Consider the following 12,846-nt stretch of genomic DNA (forward strand, 5'->3'; position numbering starts at 1 on the left):
GAATCAAAGTTGCTTGCTTTGTAAATCCTGAGATCTGAATGGTGTATATGCTAGGCTCTCAGAGGTCTAGCACAATAAAATTCCTATTTTAATTACAGCAGCATACTTAAAGTGCTATCATTAAGGTTATGTCAGCAATTACTTTTTTACAACCTTATTTTCCAGAGAATAATAAAAATACATTTGGGACTGATACCTTGGGCTGAAAGTTGGCATTCAGCTCTCCACCTACATGCTTTTCTTTGCTTCTGACAAATTGGGAGAATGCCTGCAACGTGCTTCCTTGAAATTGTAAAAGAGAAAATTCTCAACAAAGAGACCTCCAAATTGCTTTGCCTTTGACTGTCTGAAATTCAGGTCTGTGAACTGTCAGGGTGATCACCGCTGTCATGTTTCAGGATGAGAAATGTGGTCTCTACGGTAACAACAACTCAGCATGATTAGTGCTCAGAAATTAAAATCACCTCCTTGAACTGTACTCTAAAGATGGGAACCAGAGTCAAGGTGTCGAAGTATTCATTTTTTTTCAGCACACAGAGGATGACGCATACACCCCTAAAAGAAAGAACAGACTCTGAATGAATCTACATGAGAAGGTAACTCCTGAAATAGAACTTTCGATAGATGGAAGGGAATAAACACCCAAGTTTTATAAGTGGTAGAAGGTGAGTTATAAAACCATAGCAAAAAGGCAACATTAGAGGATTCGTCATTAGAAAGAAGTATCACTAGAAAAATTGATGTTTAAAGAGTGATAGTAAAACTGGTAGTATGATTCAACTTTAGTAAGAATGATAAATATAACTGATATAATAACTAAAATGTATTGAGCATAAACTGTGGGCAGGCCTTTAGATAGTATTCTTACATGAATGAATTCATTAACACCAATGACAATCCTATGAAGTAGGTAGTTTTCTTCTTCCCATTTCACAGATGTGGAAACTGGGGCAAGGGAAGGTTCCATTGTCCCCAGCACAGGGCTGGGAAGTAAGCAGGGAAACCTCCTTTATCCACCTCAATACTACGGAAAGGAGAATGCCTTTGGTCATGTGCAAGTCCTCTGAATAGAAAGCTTCCTTGTAACAGACTTGCATGGTTTTATGTAAGAAAAAAATAACCAGGTTTTAAGATACTCATGCAGAAAGTAAGAATAATATGCTTATAATGTTGAAATAAAGGATGAGAAGAATTTTCTTGGGCATAGAATAATGATTGAAAAGGAGAAAGAATTCGGGAGCAAAGAAAAGTTATAGGAACAAAGTCACTAAAAAAGACTGTGAAGTCAGTGACAAACACTCTCAGCGGCCCAGCGGCAGTGGCAGGGGAGCCTGGCAGGATAACAAGCCCACAGCCCAGACATCAATTTCTGACTTGCTCCGTATTGCCTGGAGTGATTCTAAGACTCCTTTATGACAAAAGTGAAAATCTGATCAAACTTGGTAGGAAGATAAAAAGTTTAAGTGGCAGCTGGAGGAAAAAAAAAAAAAAGGAATAGAGGTGACAAGAGAAGACAGAACTGGAGAACAAAGGTGCAGGAGGGGGAAAAGGAGGGTGTCGGGGGGAAAAAACCATCAAGAAGTTGTCTGAGAAAATAGGCCAAATAAGCAGGGCAATTGATCACAGGTGGCAGAACTTCCAGATACAAAAGCTGCCATTACTAAGACAGATCTTCCTAATCCAGTTTCCTATCATTTCCAGCATGAATCTGTCCCAGGGGGGATATGCAACTGCATGAGACTGGAGCCACAGGCTTCCCCACTCCACTCCGGCTGACTAGTAAGCAAAGATGGTCCTAGGGTGTTACACGGTTGAATAAGAGGAGGAATCAAGAGATGGAGATGTGACGGGTGCCACACCCAGGACAGAACAGAGAAGGTGAACATACACTCTGAGTATTTGAATTGATGCCTATCTACTGCTAAAAGGCCCTGGGGGTTGGGGAGGGGGAAGTGATGTGAAAATTTTAAAGAGATACTGGGACAGAGCTTTGCTAAGTAGATAAATTGGTGTCATAAAAGCAGAATGGAATTTGACAAGATCCATTATGACATTTTCCGGAAAAAGATGAAGTCTTCAAATTGAATATACATCAGTGTTCGCTTTGACATGAAGTGGCTTTTCGAACCTTTTCATTTATTTATTTATTTTGGAATTGTGTTAAGAAAACTAACATTCTGGAATTCAGCAGGCTAGGCAGAGTGACAATGATTCCTCAGGGATTTTCAGGTGCAGCTGCAAAGCGGCAGAGTTCGAAGAGTTAGCCAAGTTCATGAGTGCATCTGGGTGGGTTAAATAAAATATGGGGCTCAACAAGGGTCGGTTTCCTTCCCTTTAGTACAAGGAGGCTACTGTGTTATTACTCTAAGCTGCACAAGCTGCTTGTTAGCTTAGGTTGCAGTTCACGGTGACTGTCTGCCTTTTTTATTTCTAGTTTGGCAAATTGTCCTCTATTTCACCTCTGATGATTCCCAGGGTACCTTCTGTCTGTCTCTTTTACACAATCACCTCATAAAACTACCTCATTACTCCTTATCGCTCCAGCTTTTTTGAGCAAAATCTCTATCTTCCTCTTCTTCTTCTTTCAACTCACTTTCTCTTGGAGATTATTTTTTTTTAAAGTGAACAATATGGCTACATCTCTTTGCTCTATCTTGGACCTATTTAATTTTTCTTTTGTCCACTCTTTCCACAAATATTTAATCATCCTTTAACATGGGCCAGGGACCATAATGGGCATTCAGGATACCACAAGAAGCAAAACACACTGGTATCATGCCCTTATAATGTTGAGATTCTCATTGAAAAGGCAGACATTAAACAGGTGAATGTCTAATGCAGTTGTGCTAATGCACCAAAAAAGGAGATAGGCAGAATGCAAAGATAGCATTTAACAGTGGGAGCTAACCAGAGGAAAAAAATCAAGTAGGCCTTCGCTTAAGATGAAGGGAAAGGATTGGGGATTTATTTTCTGGTGTCCTGGTTAGAAGGCCCCAAGGCCAAGAGATAACAGGAGTTTGAGGGCTGGAAAGAAGTACAGAGAGGGGCTAAAAGGGAGCAGAGCGGGAGAAGAGCTGGTGAGGCCAGGTAGGGTCAGCACATAAGAGCCTAGTACGTGATGTTAAAGATTCATTGTTTTATCCCATGAGCAATGTGAAAGCCCTGGAGGATTTTAAGTAGGAAAGAGAGGCAAGGTCCATCGCACATTTTGATAACAGTCATTCCTATGACATGATGAAGATGGATCAGAAGGAGCAAGAGGAGACACGGGGTGAATAGTGAGGAGGTCACAGAGATAGTGCAGGGGAGAGGTGATGGGCACTTACAAAAGTGTGCTAGTAGTGAGAATGAACAGAAACAGTGCAAGAGATGGTAAGTGTGGAGAATAAAGATGACCAACAAATGTTCTTGATGCTTCTCCTATTGCAGTAACATGAAGGTGTAAACCTGTGACTGGCTGGAGGCCTCCTTGTCCATGTTGCTCCTCCCCTCGTGCTGGAAAATGCCCTACCCAACTCCTCCTTCACAGTACACGGTATTCTCCTGTACTTCACTTTGTTCAGACACTCTTCAGGAACTCAGATCCTGACCAGGAAACCTTGAGATATCTGCCCACAGATGGACATGTTCTTCTAGTGACCAAACACCAGCTCTACAGTTTACTTTGCTCAAAATAAAAGGATCACGTTATTGAGTCGAAATAACAGCAATTCCTGCTAATGAGAGAACTAAGGTTAGAAAGTAGACAATAACCATTATTACTGACATATACTGAGTTCTTGCAAATGCACCAGGTATTCTAGTTTTATGATCTAATTTAAATCTCATAGCACCCCTGTGAGGTGGGTCTTTTAATTTATCTCAGTTTTACAGATGAGGAGACTAATGCTTGGAAAGACAAAGTAACTCACACAAAAGCACAAACAGGGTAGGGTAGAGTCAGAATTTTCATGTCATAGGAATGACTGTTGTCAAAATGTGCAATGTAGCTCACTTATCTGTTTGCCAAGGTACTACACATCTGACAAGAAGCAACTTTATCTCCTATGAAGGAACCTGGCTCTAAGCCCCATATACCTGTTAGAAGTATTACTGAGAATTTCTGGTCTCTCAGTGACAGCCATATTTGTCAAACTGACTATGGGGATTATCAAAATTTCATTGCTTTTCTATCTTCATTCTCTTCCCCTAAGAAGAGGGGCATTCACTAGACCTTTACTCAATCCCCACTTTTCAGCCTGAAAATCCAGCCTCCTTTTAGGACTTAGGCAAGAGAGATTTAAGGAACAATACTGAGTCGGTACTGTTCTTTAAAGAAATGTCAGCAACAAGCTAGTCTTGCTGAGAAAGTGCATTGAGGTTCAGTTCTCAAAGTAGGCTTGTTGCTAAGAGCCTTGTCTTCCTCATATACAAATTCTAGTAAATGGGTGAGGAAGCTGAGCCTCTAGTTTAGAATGCCTAGAACTGTGACCCTACCTTTGCCTGGTATACCCAGAGCCCTGAGTCCTGCCATTTTTATTCAAGCTCTTCTGGCAGATGTCCCTACTGTGAACTGAGTAGATCTTCAAATATGGCCATGTCAAGAAGCACCATGACTGGTTATGCTCTGGCATTTGGATGCCCTATTACTATGCCATGAATATTGAATCCCAAATGACAAATAGGTCTCTTTGCCAAAATCATCCATCTTCTGTGCTGGCTAGAGCTCTTACCCCCACCTCTACCCTGTAATGGGAAAGGCCTAATCTCAGGTCATGCTTTCCTCAGCTGGTTCAGGCCATCTGAATTTATCTGGGTCATCCTCAGCCCTTTCAGCGCCTGTGTGGCATAGGTGATACACATATCAGTGTTAGCATCAATATGACATTCTCAAATTCAACAATGGTATGTTAGGACTATGGTCTCCAACTTCTTTCCCAGAAGCTGAAACATGCCCAGCAATAATTTCTGGCACCTGGCCCAGAGCATAGAAGGATCAAACCTTGAGTTCTAATGCCAATAGTGCTTTTAACTCATTAAAGATGGGGGAAAAATCACTTAGCCTTCTGTTGATTCATCCCATTAGAAGAATATAGGGCCAAACTATGGGGAGATAAATGAAGACTTGCTTTTAGAGTCACAGTTACAGTCAGAAAACCAGTTAATATTTATTGACGTTAACGTGCCAGACACTGTGCTATATGCCACAGACAATTATCTTATTTAATCTTCACAACAATCCAATGAGCAATTGTTATAATGGTCTAAATATTACATTCGGGAAAAATTAGGCTGGGAGAATTAAGAAACTTGCCCAAGATAAACAGAGCTAGCACATCATGGAACTCAGAGACAGCAAAGCCCTCTTTCTCTTCCCAGTGCAGAAGGTTCATATTTTCTCTCAAAATAGCCAGATGCATATGTATAGGGACACATATGTTTTAAATATATGCAAACTGAATTTTCAAAATTATAAATGCATTTAAAGAAAAAAAATGTTCAATTGGATCAAGGCTTCTTGAATCTATGAGGAAGGGGCTTGGTTATGAAGAATAATGCTTAGAAAAACTGCTGAGCTCTTTTGAACAATTGTTCAAAGTTTTTTTTTATTTTTCAAAGAAGATGCAACATTGACTCCTATTGATAAGAACAAAAGAAAAGTATTCTGAATTAATTTTCCTAGTTGTTTTTTATGTAGTATATCTATCAATAATAAAAATTTGATAAGAATTATTACTTAAAAAGTATTTTTAAAGCCTTTATTTCAGATGGCTGTCTCTAAGGCCTGCCTACAAAAATAATTTTGTAATTATGTGCACATTCTTTTTATTTATAGCTCTTATTTTAAAAAATAAAATTTCCCAAACAGATATAACAACTACCTAAAAAAGAAAATATTCAACAAAGAAGAGAAAAAGTCCAAAGAGATAGTTAAATCACCACACAAGGAAGTTAATTTGCCACAGAGGTAAAAGTTGAAATGCCACAGAGATCAAGATAGTTATATAAACATGGTACAGCGCTGAACCTGCACTGTTCAATGCAATTATAAGGTGAGCCTCACATATATTTTTAAATTTTCCATACTCACACTTAAAAAAGAAATCCAAGTGAAATTTTTAATAGCATATTTAAGCCAACGTAGAAAAAAGTTCCCATGTCAATATAAATATCTGAAAGTTTTTAATAAGATCTTTTATATTTTGGTGTAATATAATGACATAGTCACACATTCTTCTTATCCAAACAGTGCAAATGTATTTACCACTTCACTTCCAATTAACCTCTCTTCAAGAAGATCTTGGACATGCTAGGATCATTTTTACTGACTTTCTAATTACCTTCCTGTAAGAATACATTCTTCTTCCAGAGGTATTGGTGGTATGTCAGGATATTCTCTGGGCAGCACAGCACCATTGGCAACTTCATTACTGGCATTACTAATACCAGCAAACTATTTTTCTGTCAACGGATCACAATACTGAAGTGTAAAACAATATACCATTGTACCTTTTCTTCTCCACTTTATACAATATCTAAGCTATGTATTATTTTATTGTCATACTGCTGCCTTTGATTTATAAGGGGCTTCCAGTTTTTCAGAGATTTACTACTGAAAACTTCATAAAGAGCTTCCTCTATGAGAGGCCTGATCTCTCTGAAGTTAACCGTACTGTTCTATTTGCATTTTTACTGGAAGCTTCCTGATTACCTTATTTCTTACAAAGAAGTTGGGATATTTCTCACAAATAAACTACTAATAAAATTGTTTCTTTAGAAGAAAGAGAGGGAAAAGGAAGAGCAGAAAAGAGGTAGAGGAAGTCAGTCAGACAGTCAATCCAAAACAGGGTCGGGGCAGTGGGAAGGAGGAAGAGAGGGAACAGAACCATGTCTAAGTAAGAGCATGACCCTGGACAGAAATGTTTGCTTGTAACACCAAAGAACCAGTATGAAGCTGCCAGAGGTGCTGTGCTGCTCAGAGAACATCCTGACATACTACCAACATCTCTGGAAGAAGGACGTATTCTGACAGGAAGGTAATTAGTAAGTCAATTAAAAAAAAACAGCATTTCCAAGATTATCTTGAAGAAAGGTTAATTAGGAGCAAAGTGGTAAATACATTTGCACCGTTTGGACAAGAAGGATCTGTGGTCAGGTCTGGTGTATCACACTACACACATTTTATTCAGAAAAATGCCAAGATTGCATTGTAAAGTTGCTTCAAGTGAGAGATGGAATGGGAAAACAGAAAACAATAACATTTGAGGAAATGGCTGTTATTTCCCCAGATGATAATATGAAATTGAAGCTGAAAGAAGAAAAGGGCAAACGAAACATGATCAGACAATAACAAAGTAAAGAGAGAATGTCAGTCAAGTTTATTGCCTCTCTTTTGAAAATTAAAAATAGTACTTAATTCAAGGCAGTTAATGACTAGCAAAACTAACAGGAAAAATAGTCGATGTAATAATTACATTTATATTGAGAAAAGGGCAGTATATACCTCTGTCAGTAGAATAGCTAACATTTAGATGACACAAGTGACACAAGTTGTAATAAAGAACTTTTGAGTCTACCATAGTCCCAGCAGACTTTCCTGATTAGGCTAACCGTAGTTATCTACTACAGGCAAACAAGGTAGTCCTCAAAAATACACTCTAGCAATAACAGTATATATGAAACAGAGATGAATAAGAGAACCATTCTGAAGCTACAAAATAAGGACTTCATTTATTCACCTAATATATACTTCAGAGTATAGCATAATTTAACATGCAATAGGAAAATGACTTTTGGAGAACAGCCATAGCTGCAGGTTGCTAGTGGGCAATTCTACCCCCAAATAAGCTAGGATAGAAAAAATATAAATATATAACCACTGGGATAGTAGAAATCTCCTGTAAAATGAAAGGTTAAGAATAGATGGCAGCAGAAATCCTACCACTGTCTGAGCTGGTGGAGTGACAAGGGTACTTGATTATGAACCTCAAACAAGGTAGGACCATGAGAAGAACCCTACCAGAAGCCAAGGTATGACTGATCCAACTAAATCCAGAGAACAGGAACCAGGAACCTGGAAGAAGTCAAGATATTAGCCAATACAAAAAGTATATTTTCCATGAAGCAAGTTGGATAACGGATATCCATAATAATTTATTTATGGCCAGGCACTTGATCTTTACCAGAATCCTGTCCTGGAGTGTCTTGGATGTTGTACAAGCCCCCAAATAACCAAAGTATGGGAAAACAAGTAGCAGAAGAAAATCTTATGCAATAAAACCAGAGAAAATTAATGGCGAGTAAATTAGTATGCCAATCAATCAGTCTCCCATTCAAAATTACCAGTTCCCAAGTGATTACCACAAGGGCTACCACTGTGAAACAATAGAAATCTTTACAGAGGGCCTTTTCTCCAGCACATGTTGAAGTGGAAAAGTCAACCTGTTATTGACAGTAACTTCCTATCTTCAACTCAGAAACACAATGTTACAATTGTGCAGAAATCCTCACCTTACCTATGACAATAATGATTTGTTTTTTAGGTTCTTTAAGTGTTTTTCTTTTGCTTCCTCTGTCATAATTAAAATATTATCCTCATTCCATAGTCATGCTCTCTAGAGATCTACCTAGCCCTCATTCTTTCAGGTGGTGGCAGTGGAAAGTTACTAAAGAAAGCAGCAAATAAACACCAAATTAACCATTGCCTAAATCCTAACCCATTGATATTTCTTATTCTACCTTATTCCTCAAAATTACATTTATCAAGATGATCCTTTATTCCAAACAGGAGGAGAACAATTCCTATGAGGACCAGCAGGCTTCCCCTTCCCTTCATTCCTATTCAAGTCATTGCATTCTTTCGGTAATTCTTGGCCTATCATTTTGGGGACAGCTGCTTGAAGGGAAAAAAAATCAAGAAATGTGGTGCATGGCTATCTTTCTCACAAAGATTTTTAAAATATTTTTTTTACTGAGTTTCTGGCTCATCTTGATCTGAGATTCACTACCTCAATTTCTGTAGTCTTCTCTGTCTTTCTGGGTTTCAATCCTACTGTGCATTCTGTCCTCCAAGATTCTGAATGAAAGCTCCTGATTGTGAAGCAGTCTACACTTGATGGTTAACTTTTTGCAGATCTTAAGCTCCATATCAGCCAGGTCTGACCCCTCACCCTGTGTATCTCCAGTCTCTGTACATTAGCCTACCCACAGATGTTCAGTATCAGTACTTCATTCTGTACTTTCTGAAGGTTAATTGTTTGAGTAATTCATCCACCATAATTTAGTTTTATGCACAGATACCCCACACTATTATATTATAAACAATTCTATCAGTACTGCCAACGTTTACTAAATGCATTGTATTATTTGGCTGTTATACATCACCAGCAGGAAATTAATGAATTGGGCTTCCTGTTTGAACAGTCATTCTGGTCCTATAAAAAGCAAAAGTAGGAAGCATTACATTGTAGGGGCTACTTGAATGTCAGGGACAAAACATTTCATGCATCACCTGACAGCTGTAACAGAAAGGATCTCTCTATCACATGAGGTCCATAGACAGCCAGCAACATCAAAAGCGTAGTATATTGCTCCCAGGTGGCAAAGCTGCCAAATTACCTCTACAGGAAGTCTGACTATGACATACATAAAATAGTCAGTAAAAGGACTGCAGTTTTACAGAATCAGCATTCAGAACAGTCAGTAAAACTCTGCATAAATTATACAAATGACTTACAGATAATTCATATAGAAAACACCAAAGACCTCATTGGTTTGTTCAACACCATAGATGAATCAAAGCTGAAGAAAGACAAGTTGCAAGGGGTAAATGGTAAATTGGGAACTCAAACAGAGTAAATAATGAGGAAAAACAGAACAATTTATAAATATAGTCATTTGTTCAACATTTACACTGTGCCCAGTAGGTCCCAGTTATTGAACTAGCAGTTCTAGAAATAAAAAATGAAAAAGAAAATGTTTTTGTTCTGGAGCAGCTCACATTGCAATGAATCAGACAAATATACAAATCAGACAAATGCACTGTACAGGGGCAGAGAGACATGACCAGTTTCATGGAGCAAGTAGAAGTAACCTTTAAATGATATAAAAAGGAGTAAGATACCGTGAAGAGAGGGAGAGAGGAACAGACCTTTCAAAATATAAGAAAAGGTCAGAAACAGCCAACAAAAGAGGTAAAACTGATAAAGAGCTGTGAAAAGGATCACTTAGGAGCAGGACACAGAGCCATACCAGAGGCCAGAAAACCAAGAGTTGTTCAATGATCAGAGTGTGTCCTATACATGGGAAGTGGCACAGAAGGAGAGGGTCAGTGAAATGCAGGGCTCTATCACCCAACACCCAATTGGAGATAGGTAGCACCCTGCCCATGGAGTACACTACAAGCTTAAAATTCAAAAAGGAGGGCAGCTGATGTAGCTCAGATGCAGAGTGTTTGCCTGGCATGCGTGAGGCTCTGGGTTTCATTCCCAGTATCACTAAAAATAAGTAAATTAATAAATAAATAAAAAGTATATTTTCTTGAAGTTAGTTCTCAAATAAACGTGCTTAGAATGTTTTATAAAATAGGCATCATAAGAAGGACCAGAGCAGCCATAAGAAAAGATCAATTTTGCAGTGACAGGATTTGCTGGCTTTCATACCTACTGAATCCAAGAGAGGAGGGGAGGGGAAGAGAGGGGAGGGGAGGGGAGGGGAGGGGGAAGGAAAAAGGGAAAAAGAAGAGAAGAAGAAAAGAGATCAGAAACTTTGTTAGTTGAAACATAAAGCTGCGGAGGGTACTGAGAAGAACTTAGAAGAGAAGTGGAATGCTTCTCTTTATCCACCATAATTTAGTTTTATGCACAGATACCCCACATTATTATAAACAGTTCTATCAGTACTGCTAACGATCTACCTAGCCCTCATTCTTTCAGGTGGTGGCAGTGGAAAGTTACTAAAGAAAGCAGCAAATAAACACCAAATTAACCATCACCTAAATCCTATCCCAACAGTAAGAACTGTTGAAAGGAGATGACACCAGGACTCCAAGATGGTTATCAGCTATACTAGCAGAGAAGAAAAATCTCATGGATGCCAAATAGGGAGCTGCCAAGCTGGATATTGATGTGGAATTACCCCTAAAGGCGTTGTTGAAAGATCTCAAAGAGGTTACTACCAGTATTACAAAAAAATACAGCACTGTGAAGACAGGGAGCCTGCTGTGGTTCATAAGGCACTGACAGCTCATGTGCTTTCCACCTGCAGCCTTGCCTCCAAGGAACTCAAATGTGAGAAGTGACTTAAGTACCACAGAAAAGGACCTGAGTAGAGGTCCTCTACTCCAGTCCATAGCCCACACTCCTGGCTATGACGTCCTGGGCCCAACGCCCCTCCAGATGAACTCAATCATTGCTGAATCCTTGCATAGCCTGACAATAATACCCAATGCAAGGTGACTGATAAAAAAGAAAAAGAAAAAAAAAAGAAGTAAACGAAAATTTGGAGATGAAAGGACATTGAATTGTTCACTTACTCCAATAATGTGTTCACAGGCACATTGATATTTTATAGTCTTGCTACTCAAAATGTGGTTCTCAGGCCAGCATTACTAACATCCCCTGAAAGCTTGTTAGAAATGCAAAATCATAGTCTGCACCCCAGACCAGTAGAGTCAGATTTTGCAGTTCGTTATGATCCCTGTAAGAATCACATGCACCATGACATTAGAGAAGCACTGTTTTATAGAGATAAGGAAGTTGCCCACTCCACAAGATTGCGATGACACTGCTGCTGAGATAGTAAGCTAGACATGTACCTCTCCACCTCTGGTACCCTCTGGTTCTCTCAACTGAAATCCTGCTGGGTGCCAGATGCTTCCCTGGAATGCCTCACAATAACCACATTACCTACTTTCCTACATCATTGTGGCTGAACTTAATTAGGTACTAAGAGGAAACTGATATGATTATCTCATTAAAGGAATATCTCCCGCACTAAAGTGTGAAAAGCTGATTGGATTAACATTCCCAGCAAGCGCTGACATTTTAAAGGAATTTGTTAACCCAAATGGATTTCTAATGGGTAGTTTACAAGAAAGAGTTATGTTTTCAGCTGGGAAGGCTTCCAGGTATCTATTGTCCCAGTTCACTGCTGGCCACTTCTAGTAGAACAATGAATTGTTAGAATCCACTTATGGGCCAAATCATGTTATAATAAATTAAACCATGTTCATCAATGGTGATGAGAGACTAAGTAGAACAGCTAAGATCAAATTACATATGACATTAAAAAAAAGAACATATGAATAGATAAAGCAGATTTAGGATTAGAAAAAGTAAAAGAGTATCTCTTTTTTGATGTTCAAAAAAAGTGAACTGAAAGGAAACGAAAAAATTGTAGACACTAAAAAGTATACTTTCAGATGATATCTAGAAAAAAATAGAAGGGCTTAAAGATAAGTAAATAACAGTTATATCTAGATTGCTTGGCTATATTTACTACTTAAAAATTTAAAAATAGGAATATTTAATAATAAGGTATTTCTAACTTAAATAATAACGACAGCATTACTGCCTACACAATCCAAGAGGTAATTTTGTATGTGAAAAGAATGTTTTTCAGTAGAAGCTTCTAGAACAAGCAAGCTACACGTTCTTGAAAGAAACTCCAAATTTAATTTATCTGATAAATGTGAAATAAAAGAAGTATTTCTTTTTATGTGTTCTCATTGGGTAAATAAACAGATAAAGCTATGGGAAAAATAAAATAGTTTCAAAAGGAATTTTTATTTCAGCACAGTGGAAAATGGGGGAAAATTGGTCTGGGTTGCACACAAAATAAGGAAAGCTACACAGGAATAAGTGTGTA

The 12,846-nt window shown here is 38.4% G+C and overlaps 1 protein-coding gene and 2 long non-coding RNA genes across 16 annotated transcripts in view; 1 reads left to right on the forward strand and 2 right to left on the reverse strand.

Annotated features, from left to right (window-relative positions):
• LOC124083890 (uncharacterized) overlaps positions 1–12,745 on the forward strand; it is a 78,318-nt gene extending 65,573 nt beyond the window's left edge. For 2 of the 7 annotated variants that reach the window (XR_009225566.1, XR_009225568.1), the window contains 4 exons: positions 166–596; positions 1,702–1,878; positions 3,430–6,032; positions 8,626–10,655. This is a non-coding gene — a long non-coding RNA (uncharacterized LOC124083890). Of the gene's footprint in view, positions 1–165; positions 597–1,701; positions 1,879–3,429; positions 6,033–8,625; positions 10,656–10,991 lie in introns of those variants that run through there. The other 5 variants (XR_006848948.2, XR_009225567.1, XR_009225569.1 and 2 more) reach the window with 5 other exon arrangements.
• Grip1 (glutamate receptor interacting protein 1) overlaps positions 1–12,846 on the reverse strand; it is a 645,398-nt gene that overhangs the window by 322,606 nt on the left and 309,946 nt on the right. The gene's annotated exons all lie outside the window — the stretch shown is intronic.
• LOC131423688 (uncharacterized) overlaps positions 1–12,846 on the reverse strand; it is a 37,351-nt gene that overhangs the window by 5,002 nt on the left and 19,503 nt on the right. Inside the window, exon 2 of the long non-coding RNA XR_009225572.1 lies at positions 197–282. This is a non-coding gene — a long non-coding RNA (uncharacterized LOC131423688). The remainder of the gene's footprint in view (positions 1–196; positions 283–12,846) is intronic.

The sequence above is a fragment of the Marmota monax genome, unplaced genomic scaffold (genome assembly GCF_021218885.2).
Source record: "Marmota monax isolate L192 unplaced genomic scaffold, Marmota_monax_Labrador192_F-V1.1 WCK01_AAM20220418_F8-fsc00056, whole genome shotgun sequence".
NCBI classification, from domain to species: Eukaryota; Metazoa; Chordata; class Mammalia; order Rodentia; family Sciuridae; genus Marmota; species Marmota monax.